A 15329-nucleotide genomic window follows, 5' to 3' on the forward strand; every position below is an offset into this window, starting at 1 on the left:
ACAATATACATTAATGATTTTAGATGAAGGAATTGAGTATAATATCTCCAAGTTTGCAGATGACAAGCTGGGTGGCGGTGTGAGCTGTGAGGAGGCTGCAGGGTGACTTGGACAGGTTAGGTGAGTGTGCAAATGCATAGCAGATGCAGTATAATGTGGATAAATGTGAGGTTATCCACTGGTGGCAAAAACACGAAGGCAGAATATTATCTGAATGGCGACAGATTAGGAAAAGGGGAGGTGCAACGAGACCTGGGTGTCATGGTACATCAGTCATTGAAAGTTGGCATGCAAGTACAGCAGGCGGTAAAGAAGGCAAATGGTATTTTGGCCTTCATAGCTAGGGGATTTGAATATAGGAGCAGGGAGGTCTTACTGCAGTTGTGCAGGGCCTTGGTGAGGCCTCACCTGGAATATTGTGTTCAGTTTTGGTCTCCTAGTCTGAGGAAGGACTTTATTGCTATTGAGGGAGTGCAGCGAATGTTCACCAGACTGATTCCTGGGATGGCAGGACTGACATATGAGGAGAGACTGGATCGACTGGGCCTGTATTCACTGGAGTTTAGAAGGACGAGAGGGGATCTCATAGAAACATATAAAATTCTGACGGGACTGGACAGGTTCGATGCAGGAAGAATGTTCCCGATGTTGGGGAAATCCAGAACCAGGGGACACAGTCTAAGGATAAGGGGTAAGCCATTTAGGACTGAGATGAGGAGAAACTTCTTCATTCAGAGAGTTGTTAACCTGTGGAATTCCCTACCACAGAGAGTTGTTGACGCCAGTTCATTGGATATATTCAAGAGGGAGTTAGATATGGCCCTTATGGCTAAAGGGATCAAGGGGTATGGAGAGAAAGTAGGAAAGGGTACTGAGGTGAATGATCAGCCATGATCTTATTGAATGGTGGTGCAGGTTCGAAGGGCTGAATGGCCTACTCCTGCACCTATTTTCTATGTTTGTATGTTTCTCATCACCTGTCCCAATATCTCCTTATGTGGCTCAGTGTCCAATTTTGTTTGATAACGCTCCTGTGAAGTACCTTTGGACATTTTACTGCGTTAAAATTACTGTATATAAATACGTTGTCAATGCCATATGCACGGTTATAGATGAGGCTCCTCATTGGGAGTGCAAAATCAGAAAACTAGCCTATTATTTCCCCAATGACAACGCACCATTAACTCTCATACCTGAATAATGGATGTGGGTTGTAATGTATCCTGGCACGAGTCAGGATTTTCAGGGGAATGGTAGAAGGGATCTGAAGGGATTGGGGGCTGGGGACACATCGTGGATGGGATCAGAGGTTAGGGTGGCCGCAGGCCTTGTGTGTGGATCAGAGGTCGAGGAGAGAGAAGCCTCGTGGGGGTGCTGAGAGGCCGGGGGGATCGGAGGCCTTGGGGAGGCCTCATGGGGGATCTCCGATCGCAGGGTTTGCACTTAAATTCTGGATCCAGCTGTCCTCACCTTGTTTAGCTGGTGGGTTTCATGAGGCATGAAAAGCCCGATCAGCTAAAGTTAATTCCAAAATGGAGGTGAAAGCAGAGGCTTCTAGCCTCATTATATTAAATAGACGACCCAGCTCCTGGCAGCGATTTGCCTACTGCCCCCATTCCGCCTCCGATAAAACCGAAGTGGGTGGGTTAGCGGCAGATTCAGGTCGGGATTCAGATTTCACTTTAATTACCCACACGTACCCAACCCACCTGTTTTTTTTTTAGGTTAAAATTCCCACCCTCTATGTCTACGTTTTTAATAATAAGGAAGAGGGTTTTAAATCTCTTGGACAGGAAATGTTTCAGATAATAAAGGGCTTTGACATTTCTTGCAATCAAGAAGGTGTTTTGCTTATGGTTTCCGCATTTATTGAAAATTCAAGTTGAGCCTGTGGACATTGATTCTAGGGAGCTGGGCCTGGCCGGGAGTAGAGCTAAAGCACTGGAGGGAGGTCTGCATTTTGAAAGTTATTATTGAATCTGCTTCCACCACCCTTTCACACAGTGCATTCCAGATCATAACCACTCGCTGCATAACACTTTTTTCCTCATGTCGCCTCTGGTTCCTTTTGCCAATTACCTTAAATCTCTGTCCTCTGGTTACCGACCCTTCTGTCACTGGAAATAGTTGCTCCTTATTTATTTTTATCAAATCACTTCATGATTTCAAACATCTCTGTTAAATCTCCCCTTAACCTTCTCTGCTCTGAGGAGAGTAACCCCAGCTTCTCCAGTCTATCCACGTAACTCAAGTCCCACACCCCGGGTAGCAGTCTAGTAAATCTCCTTTGCACTCTTTCTAAGGCCTTGACATCCGTCTGAAAGTATGGTGCCCAGAATTGGACACAATACTCCAGCTGTGGTCTAACCAGTGAATTATAAAGGTTTAACATAACTTCCTTGCTTTTGTACTCTATGGGCAGAATTTTCCAGTGGGTCATCGGGCATGATCGGTGGCGATTTGGATGGGAACATTTTTTTTTTTACAGTGAGTCGGGACCCCGCTGTAAACCTGCCACCATGCACCTTTCCCAAATGTTGGATCTGTCAGCGCTGAGCAGACCCGACACACAGCGGCGGGTGAACCAATTCAAGCCATTATGACATTAACAGAGGATTAACAACTATTTTCAGCTCAATTTCAGAGTTTAGCAGGTCGCCCACGGCGTTCATGCTGCTTGGGGATCATGTCAGGTAAGTAGGACGGGAGTTGAATGGCCATGGAATCATCTCATTACTTGACCGCTGCAAATGTGTCATTAAAGCTTCCATCTCTCAGCTGTTCACTTTCCAAGCTCGGAAGCTGTTGCTTCCTGCATTTGGAAGACAGATTGAGCTTTAAGCAGGTTGCATGTGTTTGGAGTAAACTCTCTATCCAGTGTCACCTCATTGCAACAATCTCACCATTGACAGATTGTTTCTGTCATCTCAAGTTCACCTGTTTCTATATTACATCAGAAATGGTATGGTTTATACTGTCTCACCTTGGTCCTCAGAATCCCACCACGATCAGCCCCAACACCAGCAGCACCAGGCAAACCGGCAATGCCAACAACAACAACAACAACACCAACCTTCTCTGCAATCAACTGATGCTGCACAGGATAGAGGACATGAGCACCCGGCCACATTGCTGCCCGGGATGCTAGGAATGGTCTCACCATAGCCAAATATACTTCACTTTATGTTGTACACCCTGACTGCCACATGATGCGCCAGGTTGGCACCACCATACAGCAACACCATAAAGCATCCCTACAATGCCCAAGCCATTTCTATCTCATTCATCAGCATTTGGGGTGTTGTGTCTGACCATTCACTGCAACTCACTAAGCCACTTCCAAAGGTTCACACAAATTTGTCCAAGAAAGCACAGTGTTGAAAATAAAGATTCTAATGTTTGACAGCACATTAACAGAAACACAAATGAACATTGGCTAAAACACACAAGTGCCTACTCTTGTGTGTTGTTAGTTGGTATGATTGGACTAGGATAAGGGTGAGTGTGAGGGATGGCTAGTGAGATGGGAAAGCATTAATGTAAATAGCGAGAGAGGGATAGGTGGAGGTGCAACGTAAGTTGCTGTGAATAAAGGTTGTGCAGGAGTAGGGTTGGGAAGGAAGAGTGATGGGGATGTGATGAGTGGCACAGCAGGATGAGGTTGAGTGTGGCTTTTCTGTAACGTTTCGTGATCGAATGAGATCATTGAAAGAATTACGTCACTGCAGCCTGCTCCTCCTGACAACATCCCTGCTTGTGTCCTCCTGGGGAGGTCTCTTGCATCATTGGAAGGGAAGAGAACCTCCCTGTATGTTGTAACTCCCTCCATAAGTATATGGAGGAAGTCATGGGAGAGCCTGGGTGCAGTCGTACTCCTCTGTGCAGTGCTTGTCAGTGTTTGCAGCACCTCAATGTTGTAGAACACTGACAGCACAAATGTCAAAATTAATTTGCACCTGGTCCCTTTATGGAAACCGGCTGATGACGCGACATCAAATGATGTCATCAGACCCGCTTCCTTCAATTGTCTGGGCTTGTTATTCCAGCGTGTTTCCCAATCAGGGGAAAATCATTTTGGCCAACGAGGCCGGGACCCGCCATCGACATCGCCCGCCATGGACGATAAAATTCTATGCCTCTATTTATAAAGCCAAGGATCCTGTATGCTTTTTAAGCAGCCTTCTCAACTTGTCCTGCCACCTTCAAAGATTTGTGCAGGAACACCTTCTGCCTTTGAGGGATAAATATCAGCCAGGACACGGAGGAAACCCCCCCCTGCTCTTCTGGAAATAATACTGTGGGATCGTCTACATCTATCTGAGGCAGCAGACAGAGCTTAATTTTAACAGCTCATCCAATAGGTGACACCTCCATCAATGCAGTATTCCCTCAGTGCTGCAGTGGGTTGTCAGCCTAGCATTATGTTATCTGCAGTGGGACTTGAACACATAACCATCTGACTCAGAAGCAAGAGTGCTACCACTGAACCAAGGCTGACACTAAGTGGTATTTGGGGAAACTTCCAGCTTTGGCCAGGGGCATAAAATGTAAAGTGTGATGACAGATGGGATGTATAACGAATGACCGATCCAATGGTGACCCAACTATCAAGTTTGGATTTCAAGTCCTACAGATTGCAGAATAAAGGTTTAAAACTGACAGTGAAATTTCACTGTTTACATCGTAGGGAAAAAAAAATGAATTAAGAGTAAGAGACTATATAATGATTCTTGATTTCAACACAGTAAGGTTGCAAGGGAGAGGAAGAGTTTGTAAAATCTGAATTTTGTCTGAAACTCAGAGGAAATTCCAAAGGAGATTTGACCCTCAATAAAAAAATAAAGAGAAAAGAATGGTTGCAATGGGGAGAGAGGTGAGAGTCTAGATATATGAGAGAGGGATCTCTGATCAGATGGCAAACTTTTCCTTTAATTCTAACTAGGAATGTGAAATTTGTTATGAGTCTTGCCAGAGAGCACAGTATTGAAGCCTTTGACTTATGTGAGCTTCATAGAAAGTTAACAGTTGTTGAGAGAATAAAGCATTTGGCACAAAATAGAAATCCAACTTCTTGACGGCAGCCTGGTAGTTCCATCAAAGGAAATGAAGATGCAATGATTCAGCCAGTATCCTGCATGAGAAATGGAGGTTGTGTGGTCTGAGTTTTAGAATGGCTGCAGTAGCACAGTGATTATGTTACTGATCTAATAATCCAGAAAATTTGAGTTCAAATCCCACTGTGACAGTTTGAGAATTTGAATTCTGGTGTTAAAAATCTGGAAATATATATATATATTTTTTAAAAAGCTTTGTTGTAACAACCTAACTGATTCAGTAAGGTCCGTCAGGGAAGGAAACTTGCTATGTCTTAAAGAAATACTTGAATTTATATAGCGCCTTTCATGACTTCAGAACGTTCCACACTAACGAGTTGCAAGACATTCCGTTGTATCAAACCACTATAATGAAGAAGGCCACCATCACCTTCTTGAGGGCAATTAGGGATGCTCCCATCCCAAGAATGTATTAAAAAGGAAGTTAATGAGATGTCAGTGATGAGATTTCTCATATTTTAGCCTTAAAATTGTTTATATTCCTTCCTCAGGTCCGAAATGCACCTAACAAGATTTTCAGGGTGATTAATAATAATATAGCCTTGGATTTCCAATACTCCCACGTTCTTATGCAGTGGGGCCAGTGGACTGATCATGATATGTCCTTAACTGTTATGTCTGGAAATGGTGGTGTTGACTGCGCCACTCGGCCATCTGCTGACGTCCATGGGCGGTTCCCGGCAGCTCTCCCCTCCCGCCCGCTCCAGACCAGATTGAAACTGGCACTGGGCGGAACCCGAGGAGGATTGTCGGCGGCAGTGGGCAGTGAGTGCATCAATTTCGGGCCCTAGCTTCTTGTACCTGACTTTGGAGTATCTCAAACAGACTGTAAGAGAGGCTTTAAGTATATTTCAACATGGGTCTATGCTTTAAAGTAGCATTCTGTTCACTCAATTAAGGGAGGGAATTTTAAATTAGACATAAAAATAGAAAATACTGGAAATACACCACAGGCCAGAGAAAATACAGGTTCATGTTTCAGGGGCATAACCCTTCATCAATTTGAGTCTGGCAATGTGTACACAAACCTGTTTTTTCTCTTTTCAGGTGCTGACTGAATTGTTGCATTTTTGTTTTATTTCAGATTTCCAGCATTTGCAGATTTTCCTTTTGTATTTATAAATGCATATTCTCACCATCACAAAGACCACTTACTTTCACCTCTACAACATGGCTCGCACCTGCCCCTACCTGGGCTCTTCCAACAACCTGCCTGCCATTTTATTCCCCTCCATTCTGGAGATTTTATTTTTGTCTGTTTTTTCCCCATACAAATGCAATTAATACATTTCCACTGCATAATCAAGAAGATCTATCAATAATGGGCATCGGTTTTCACTTGTTTCCAGCTTTTTAAATGATCTGCTCACAGATCATTTAATAAGTCTTTGTAACAGAAGTTAGCATTCCTTACTCTTGACATCGATCTGTGGTTCTTTTTCTTGCCTCCTCTCTGTTTTCTGCAGTCCTATAAAAGCCATCACTTACTTCCCAGTTTCCAATTCTGATGAAGAGATCTACACCCAAAAGTTAACCACTCTATTGTCTTCTTAGACGCTGATGAGCCTCCTGTATATTTTAAGCATTTTTTATTTTTATTTCAGATTTTGAAAATTTACTTTCTCTTCTCTTAACTATACAGGTGACATCCGTGTAAATGAGCATTTATGGCTCACTGCCTTTCATACGTTATTCCTACGGGAACCTACGCATAGCAAGAGTAATGAAGAGACTGAACCCACACTGGAATGGAGAAACAGTCTACCAGGAGACGAGGAAAATCATAGGAGCAGTTCAACAGGTGGACAAAAAGGGACTCACAAGCCTTCAAGAATACTTTTATTGACCTATTTGTTTGTCATCTGTATGCATGCATGCGTGTGTGCTCATTTGCTTGTCTGTACATGTGGTAAGTGCGCATGTACATGCATGTAATCGTGCATGTGTGCAAAGTTAGCACGTGATGTGTGCATATGCATCCCATATAACATGGTGGTTAAATATCAGTCGTGTTCTTTACTTTCAGGAAGTTGTTTTTATCAAAGATGAACGATTTGAATTTGGGTATGGGTATGGATTTCAGTGTTCCTCTAAGGGTACAAAAGCAATGGAAAAGTTTCAGTGAAGATTCAACAGAAATGTTGCCAGGGACGAGTGGTTATAATAAGGAAGAGAGACTTGAGGGGCTTAATTCTCCTCTCATTGGCAAGTTAACGTTGGAAATTGACCATCGCTCATCTACGTGAATCTACCGTTAACCCATTGCAATTTCCTCCCAGTGTTCAACTTATACAAACAGGCCAGGTTTGGAGCAGTAATGCCACTCCTGATTAGTTTGCTGCCACTGGAAGGGAGGGAAATTCTTCCTGGTTCAGATTTTAAAAGACTGCAGGCAGTTAAAGGACAACATCACTGTCTGCTGTCAGTGCTATCTCCACCTCCCCAAGAACTGCCGCACAGTGCAGGAAGAGTTCCCATGACCTCACAGAGGTAACTAAGGTAAAGCAAGGCACTGGTTAATATACATTTTCTATCACTTGTTCCACCTTCGCTCACCTCCTCTCCTATCATTCTTTCTCAACACCTGGGTGTTGGGGAAACTCATTAATACCCACTTACGGGGCTTTCTGCCCTCAATGCCCAGCAGCATGCTAATCTGTCCCTGATTCCAGCAGGCAAAACCTCCTTGGATGCATCCGAGAATATGGGGGCCCTTGGAGCTGATGCTCCCTCCCCCGAAGGATACTGCAGTTTCAGAGGTTGCTGCTGCTCAGAAACCGATATTGCCCCTTAACTGGCTGCAGCCTTTTAGAGGATCCATCAGAACTATATTTCTCTTCCTTCCAGTGGCAGTAAATCTATTATGAGCCCTGAATGTCTTGCAGTTGTTTAATAAAATGTTATTGTAGATACGATTACCACCATAGTTCCTGTTTATGTAGGCACACCTTTTGGATTGTCAACATGGTGAGGAGCGGGATCACTTTAGGCTATGTTATTTAGAAACTGCTGTCTTACACCGCTGCCATTTTTTATGGTGGTGTATTTGTTCAGTACCCCAACACATCCACTACAAAGGCTGAGTTTTCTCCCTTCAACATAATCTCAATTTTAAAGAGTAGGTCACTGCTTCTAAACGACTGAAACAGCGCCTCCCCCGCTGGGTGCCATTGAGATTCCCCGCAAGCAATGCAAAGCCAGAATATTTTGTTTTCATTGATGAACTGGATTACTTTGCCCTGAAATAGTTGTCAATGACATCCTTGGCTTGTGTGTCCTTGCCATAATTCTTGACTGCAGCCTACAATCTTGCGAGATAGAAATGTTACCCTTGCGTGCTCTCCTGCAGACATGCAAAGGGCTGTGGCCCTTTCCATGACTTTCGAATCTCTGATTGCTTTGTACTTTTGAAGAGAAGCATTCTAAATTAGAAGATGTACTAACTTGGAAAGAACTGGTTTAAAAAAAAAACACTCACACAAATACCAAATGATAATAATGTTGATGCCTGATTATAGCCCAGAGGTAAACTGAGAATATTCCCATCAGCTGACTCAGCGACCTTGTTTAAAAGAAAGGAAATCTTCATTCCACATGTTTGATCTGAATTTGAACTCAAATCATAGATTTGAAGGATAACGAGCTTCTACAATGTACATCTAAATTTCCTCACTATCAAAAAAAACCTCTTTCCCTTTATGTTGTACTTAATCCCCAAGGTAAAAATACGGGGGCGGGGGGGTGCGGTGGTGAAATTCAATTAGGTCTGTAAATGGGCACGGTCAGCGTTAACAATGTGCCCGCACCTGTTCAAAGTGGTGCAGGCAATACACAAAATTCATGCTGCCTGCTCATACCTTCCGCACTGATCTCAGCACTAAACATGCTGTCGGTTGGCTTTGCTCTCAACAGGGGGCCAATATCGGGTGCAGTCTACTGGCCAATAAAAATTTACCAAGACTCTCTGCACTACTTGAAGGGAGGTGCTTTGTTGCAGAAGCAAGTCATTGTCAGTGTGCATGAAGTCATGGGACAACAGAAAGAGAGAGGGCACAGAGGTTTTTGGAGGCGGTACAGGAGGTCTTGGTGCTGGGGGTTCAAAGGCAACATCAGGAATCCTACCTGCAGGGGAACAAGAGGCTGTCAATGCCACAAGTGTTGTCCCTAAGACCTGCATCCAGAGCCGCAGATCATTTAATGACCTTATATGAGTGGTCAAAGTGAGTGAATGAATCTTCAAATGCCATATCCCATTATCTGCATCACTAGCTTGACACACTGCTCAATGCACCACCTCCCCATCACTCACCTACCAACAATCTCCAGCAATCATCACTCCTATCTCACATTCATAGCTTCACTTCACCCTCGCATACTTACCACTTCTCCAAGACTCTCACCCAGATCTCACACCTTGCACAGACCACCTGCTATTCAACCATGGCAGGTACATCACCAAAAATACATTGCATCACACTGATTGATACACTTTCTTTTCTCTTGGAGGCAAAGGTGGCATATAACCGCCGGGAGCAGCAGCTGATGGGCAGAATGGAAGCCCAACTGCTGAACCTGAATAGGAGCACAAGAGTTGAAAAAGGAACATGAAAGACGCCGAGGGAATGCACAAGGGTGATTAGTTGATGCTGTGTTGAATTGCAATTGATAAATTCATAAATTATATTTGAACTATTTGTTTTATGGTGCCTCTCGTTTCAGCTTAGTGCCCAGGAGTGAGCTGAGATATTCAGTGATAAAGGAATGGTAAGATGGTGAAGTGATGAGCAATGGAGATCAGGAAGTTCATTCATTGGAACCCGTGTCTGATGAGGTGCTTACAGACAGCCCATCTAGAATGGTGATCTGCTGCTTGCCTCCTCCCGTCTCCTCTTCATCCTTCTCCTGAGGTGATCCCAGAACCTGTGGTGGCAAGGGCTGTGTCCTCATGATGGCTAAGTTGTGAAGTATGCAGCAGAACACCACAAAATGGAACACCTACCCGGTGTGTACTGGAGGGCTGCTCCTGAAGTGGTCAAGGTAACAGAACTGTTGCTTTAGCACTCCAATGGTCTGCTCGATGAGGTTCCTCGTGGCAGCATGGCTGTCATGATATGAATGCTGGCCACGAGTGGTGGGGTTGCGGAAGGGAGTCATCAGCCAGGTGCAGAGCAGGTAGTCCTTGTCTCCGAGCAGCCACCTCAGGTTTGACATGGTGGTTGGAAGATTTCTGGCACACCAGACTGGCACAGTTTCCTGGCATGAATGCTGCCAATAAACTGGGCATTCACCATCATGATGTGCTAGATGTAGTTGCACACCACTGCACATTAATAAGTGGTAGCCTTTGCAGTTATGGAACATCTCAGGATTTATAAGTAGCACCCACAAAGCCACACTGCTGCTTCTCTCTGTTCAAAGAGAAGACAATGAAATCCCTTCTCCTGGAGTACTGAGTCTCTGTGACCTCCCAGATGCATAGTGAACTGGGAGATGTTAGCTATGCCGCGTGCTTGAAATTGGAAGGATCCAATGGCGAAAAACTTAAGGGCCACGGTGGCCTTGAAGGCCACTGGCAGTGCCATTGTTGCCCTGCTCTGAAGCTGCAGGCCTGGTTGCAGGAGGTAGCAGAGTTATGTGACCACTTCCTTGGTGAAGCGGAGCCTCCAAATGCATTGCTCCACGATTGTGCAGATAGGAGAAGTGCTCTCGGAAGACCCTAGATGGGTATAGCTTCCTGCAGAAAACCCTCCTGTCGCTCCTCCTCCTCCTCTGCGAGCATCTTGCCCTCTTCTTCACTGCCTCCACTCCATATTCCTGGCGTTCTCAAGCATGAGGGGAACTGCAAGTAGAGCCCCATGATTGTGAGCAAGTGGTGTGAGCAGAACCCTTTAAATGAGAAGCAAAACATTCTCCATTTACAGCAACACTTCCTGTCACCTCACCAACTTTAAATAACCGAAGTAAGCTCCAAGCAGTTGCACAAATTTACACAGAGCCAAAGCAAATCAAAAAGCAAGTCAGTTAAAAGTTGTTCCTGATACCTTTAAATAGCACTGGTGGGAGGTCCTTCCTGCTGCTGAACACATGGTCAGCTTTTTGTGATTTGGAGAGAACGTTACATGGAGCGGCAACATTGAAAATGGCAGGTCGTGCGTCAAATCAGCATTGCATACTCATTGACATCACGATCTGCTTCATTTCCATTTCTGCAGCCAGCACAGGCAACGGCATTGCTACTGACGTTTCCAAAATGGCAGTCACCCAGGACCCACCAGAAGTAGGCAGAAGTGAGGCCGCCGCCATTTCGTCATCCAAATTGTCCTTAACGGCCAGTGCAATCTGGCTGAATTTCATGGCCATGATGCTCTAACTCACTGATGCCAGTACTTCTGCTGTTATTGTTTCTTTTCAGATTAATTCATTTAGTGAGTCCTTTTCTCATCAATCTTCAACAGATAATAACTTTCAAAGACTTCTTACCCAAAATAATTGGTCCTCAAACAATGCGTAAATATCTGCCTACATATGAAAGATATGATGACACCATTGATCCAAACATTAAGAATGTTTTTGCCATTTCCGCCTTCAGATATGGACATGTCACACTTGATGCAACAGTGCTACGTATAAATGAAAGTTACAAGGATCATCCAGAATATCCAACTCTGCTGCTGCGCAATTCTTTCTTCACTCCAGGGAAATTGGTAATGGAAGGTAGATCACTCACTTTAATATGACTGCGCCAGACTCAAATGTACTGAATGGTTTCATTACTTTGATACACTATTGTTATTCTATCTTAAAATCATTGGCCCCAAAGTTTGTGGGGCTGCAGAGAATGGAAAGTCTTATTTCTGCCTCGGGGTGTTGGGGGGGTGGGGCTGGGGGTGGGGGGAGAGGGAGCCGGTTACGCCAGGACCCCACACAATTTGCTTTGGCTCTTCACATTCTTAGAGGGGCCCCTGTGTGGATCTATCCACCCACATCAATGGGACATGTCTATGGGGAATTCCCCCGCCCACCCACCCTCCTGTTTTTGAGGGCCGCTTTTGCTGTTCATGCTCAGTGTAGAATTGAACGCCTAGCTGTTTGCACAAAGCTAACCAACAATGCAACAAGCTGACTTCCTACCTGGTTGCATCTTGAGATGCTGTAAGTTGAAAAAGCACAGGCTGAATGTCAGACGTTTTCAGAACTATGCATAGCTGTTGTGCAACATTTGCCAGGTGTAATGGTGGGAACTGCAAAATCACCCTTTAACTGAAATTTAAAGGGACGTTGCCATTTAAAGATAAGTGTGCAAAATAAATGGGAATGGCAAAAAATTCTTTCAGTCTTTTGAAAGGCTCAAACTCCATTTCAATCCTTTGGCAGACTTTACCAAAGCAGAAGGTGTAATGGACGGGGAGAAGTGCCAGAAAAAAAATGGAGTGAAATGAAAACAAATGTGGAGGAACAGAATAGAATCTACGACAATAACTTCCTTTTATATAGTGCCTTTAACGTAGTACCTGTAAAAGCATCCCATGATACTTCACAGGAGTGTTATCAGACAAATTTAACATCGAGCCACATAAAGAGATATTAGGATAGGAGAGCCAAAGCTTGATCAAAGAGGTAGGCTTTAAAGTTTGATTTAAAGGAGAAGAGAGAGAGATAGAGAGGCTGAGGGACCGAAATAGCCCCCCGCCCGAAACGGGACGCTCCCGCCCCATTTTATGTGTTTTCACCACTGCAGTGGTTGAAGTCGCCTCTTGAGCAAAATTCTGCTCTTTGTTTTTTTTTTACTTGGATCTGGAAGTCGCTCTTAATGGGGGTGGTGGGTACACTAGAGGGGCGGATATGCGGTGGTGGCAACACTTGAGGTGCGGAAGTTGTGGGTGTGGAGTGACCACCGCAATGACGTCATCACGCGCCGCCTCACCACGGCTCTCCCCTTCACTTAAAGGGGAGAGCCTTCGCAAGTTTTAGGGAGGAAATTCCAGAGCTTAGGGCCTAGGCAGCTGACGACAATGGTGGTGTGCTGAAAATCTGTGATGTGCAAGAGGCTAGAATTGGAGGAGTACAGAGATCTTGGAGGAGGAGGTTACAGGGATAGCGAGGAGCAAGACCTTAGTGGGATTTGAACACAAGGATGAGAAGTGACTGAGCAGTGCAGCACCCAACTCTCTGTTCCATGGTTGGTGAAGTGGAGGTACTTCATTTGGGTAAATAGATGGGATCAGAAAGTTACAAAACGACATAGACAGATTAAGTGAGTGGACAAAACTATAGAAGATGGAATTTGTAAAGTCCTTACTCTACAGCATGAAACCACACGAGGCACATTCTGGGGACAAGGTCACTCTGTGACCTGCTCTCTTTATTTACAGGACTCCAAAGACGATGACCCTGCATGGGACCTCCCTTTTTATACCTGTGTGATCAGGTAAGGAGTGTCTCCCACAAGTTCACCCCTTGTGGTCAAGGTGTGCATCTGGTTTGAGTGTATACAGTAATACAATGGTGTTACATTGTGGTTACATACATGACATCACCTTCCCCCCCCAAAGTCTTATTGGGATCATAGGTTTAGGCTTTCAGGTGGTCTACGCTCCCTCGTGGAGCGCCGCAGTTGGGGCTCTGGTTGTTGGACTTGAGTGTCTGTCACCTGTGGTGATTCCGGCCTGTCCGGGCTGACCGCAGGGACTGTGCATTCTTCTGCTTGCTCTTGTTGCTCGTTCACTGGTGGTGTTGTGAACTCCATCTCATGGTCTTCTTCAGGTTCCTCCGTGTCGATGCTGAATCTTTTTTTTACTTGGTCCAGATGCTTACGGCATATCTGACCATTGTTGAGTTTTACCACGATGACCCTATTCGCCTCTTTATCAATTACAATGCCCTCAAACCATTTGGGCCCCATGGCGTGATTGAGGACGAATACAGGATCATTTATTTTTATACATCTCCCCCTCGAATTACGGTCATGGTACTCGTTTTGTGACTTGCGCTTGCCCTCAACTATGTTGGCCAGGACTGGGTGAATGAGGGACAACCGAGTTTTGAGTGTCCGTTTCAATAGTAGCTCTGCGGGCGGGACCCCCGTGAGCGAGTGCGGTCGGGATCTATAGGCCAGCAAGAGGCGCGACAGGCGGCATTGTAGGGAGGGTCCTTGAATCCTGAGCATCCCTTGCTTAATGATTTGGACTGCACGTTCCGCCTGGCCATTGGAGGCCGGCTTGAACGGCGCAGTCCTGACGTGGTTGATGCCATTGCCCGACATAAACTCTCGGAATTTGTAGCTTGTGAAACATGGGCCGTTATCACTAAGCAGGATGTCCGGCAAGCCATGAGTTGCAAAGATCGCACGTAGGCTTTCCACGGTGGTGGATGACGTGCATGAATTCAGAATGATGCACTCGATCCATTTCGGGTATGCATCTACCACAATAAGTAACATCTTACCCATGAACAGGCCCGCATAGTCAACATGAATGTATGACCATGCCTGGTGGGCCAGGGCCACGGGCTGAGCGGGACCTCCCTGGGGGCATTGCCCAGCTGGGCACACATCGTGCACCTGTGAACACAGTGTTCCAGATCTGAATCAATTCTAGGCCACCAAACGTGTGACTGGTCAATGGCCTTCATCAGCACAATGCCTGGGTGCTCGCTGTGGAATTCCCTGATGAATGTCTCCCTGCCCTTCTGAGGCATAACTACCTGGCTGCCCAATAGTAGGCGGTCGGCTTGGATGGAGAGCTCATCCATCAGTCTGTAGAACGATCTGACTTCCTCAGGGCATGCTCCGTGTGCGGGCGCACAATCCCCAGTCAGAACACATTTCTTAATCAGGGTTAGGAGGGGTTCTCTGTTTGTCCAGATTTTGATCTGGCGGGCTGTGATGGGGGAGCCTGCACTGTCAAAGGCATCGACAGCCATGACCATCTCCGCGCTTTGCTCCGCTGCCCCCTCAGGGTGGCCAGTGGAAGTCTGCTGAGCGCGTCAGCGCAATTTTCAGTCTTGGGCCGGTGCCGGATAGAGTAGTCATAAGCAGCCAGCGTGAGAGCCCATCGCTGTATGCGAGCTGATGCGTTGGCATTGATAGCCTTGCTGTCTGACAACAGGAATGTTAATGGCTTGTGGTCTGTCGCTAATTCAAGCTTCCTACCAAAGAGGTACTGATGCATTTTTTTTACACCATCGACACATGCAAGCGCTACCTTCTCGACCATC

At 45.5% G+C, this 15329-nt stretch overlaps 1 pseudogene; it reads left to right on the forward strand.

The window, feature by feature from the left end:
- Window positions 1-15329, forward strand: part of LOC139226152 (myeloperoxidase-like) — an 84292-nt pseudogene that overhangs the window by 7465 nt on the left and 61498 nt on the right.

This window comes from Pristiophorus japonicus, chromosome 16, assembly GCF_044704955.1.
Source record: "Pristiophorus japonicus isolate sPriJap1 chromosome 16, sPriJap1.hap1, whole genome shotgun sequence".
Taxonomy (NCBI): Eukaryota; Metazoa; Chordata; class Chondrichthyes; family Pristiophoridae; genus Pristiophorus; species Pristiophorus japonicus.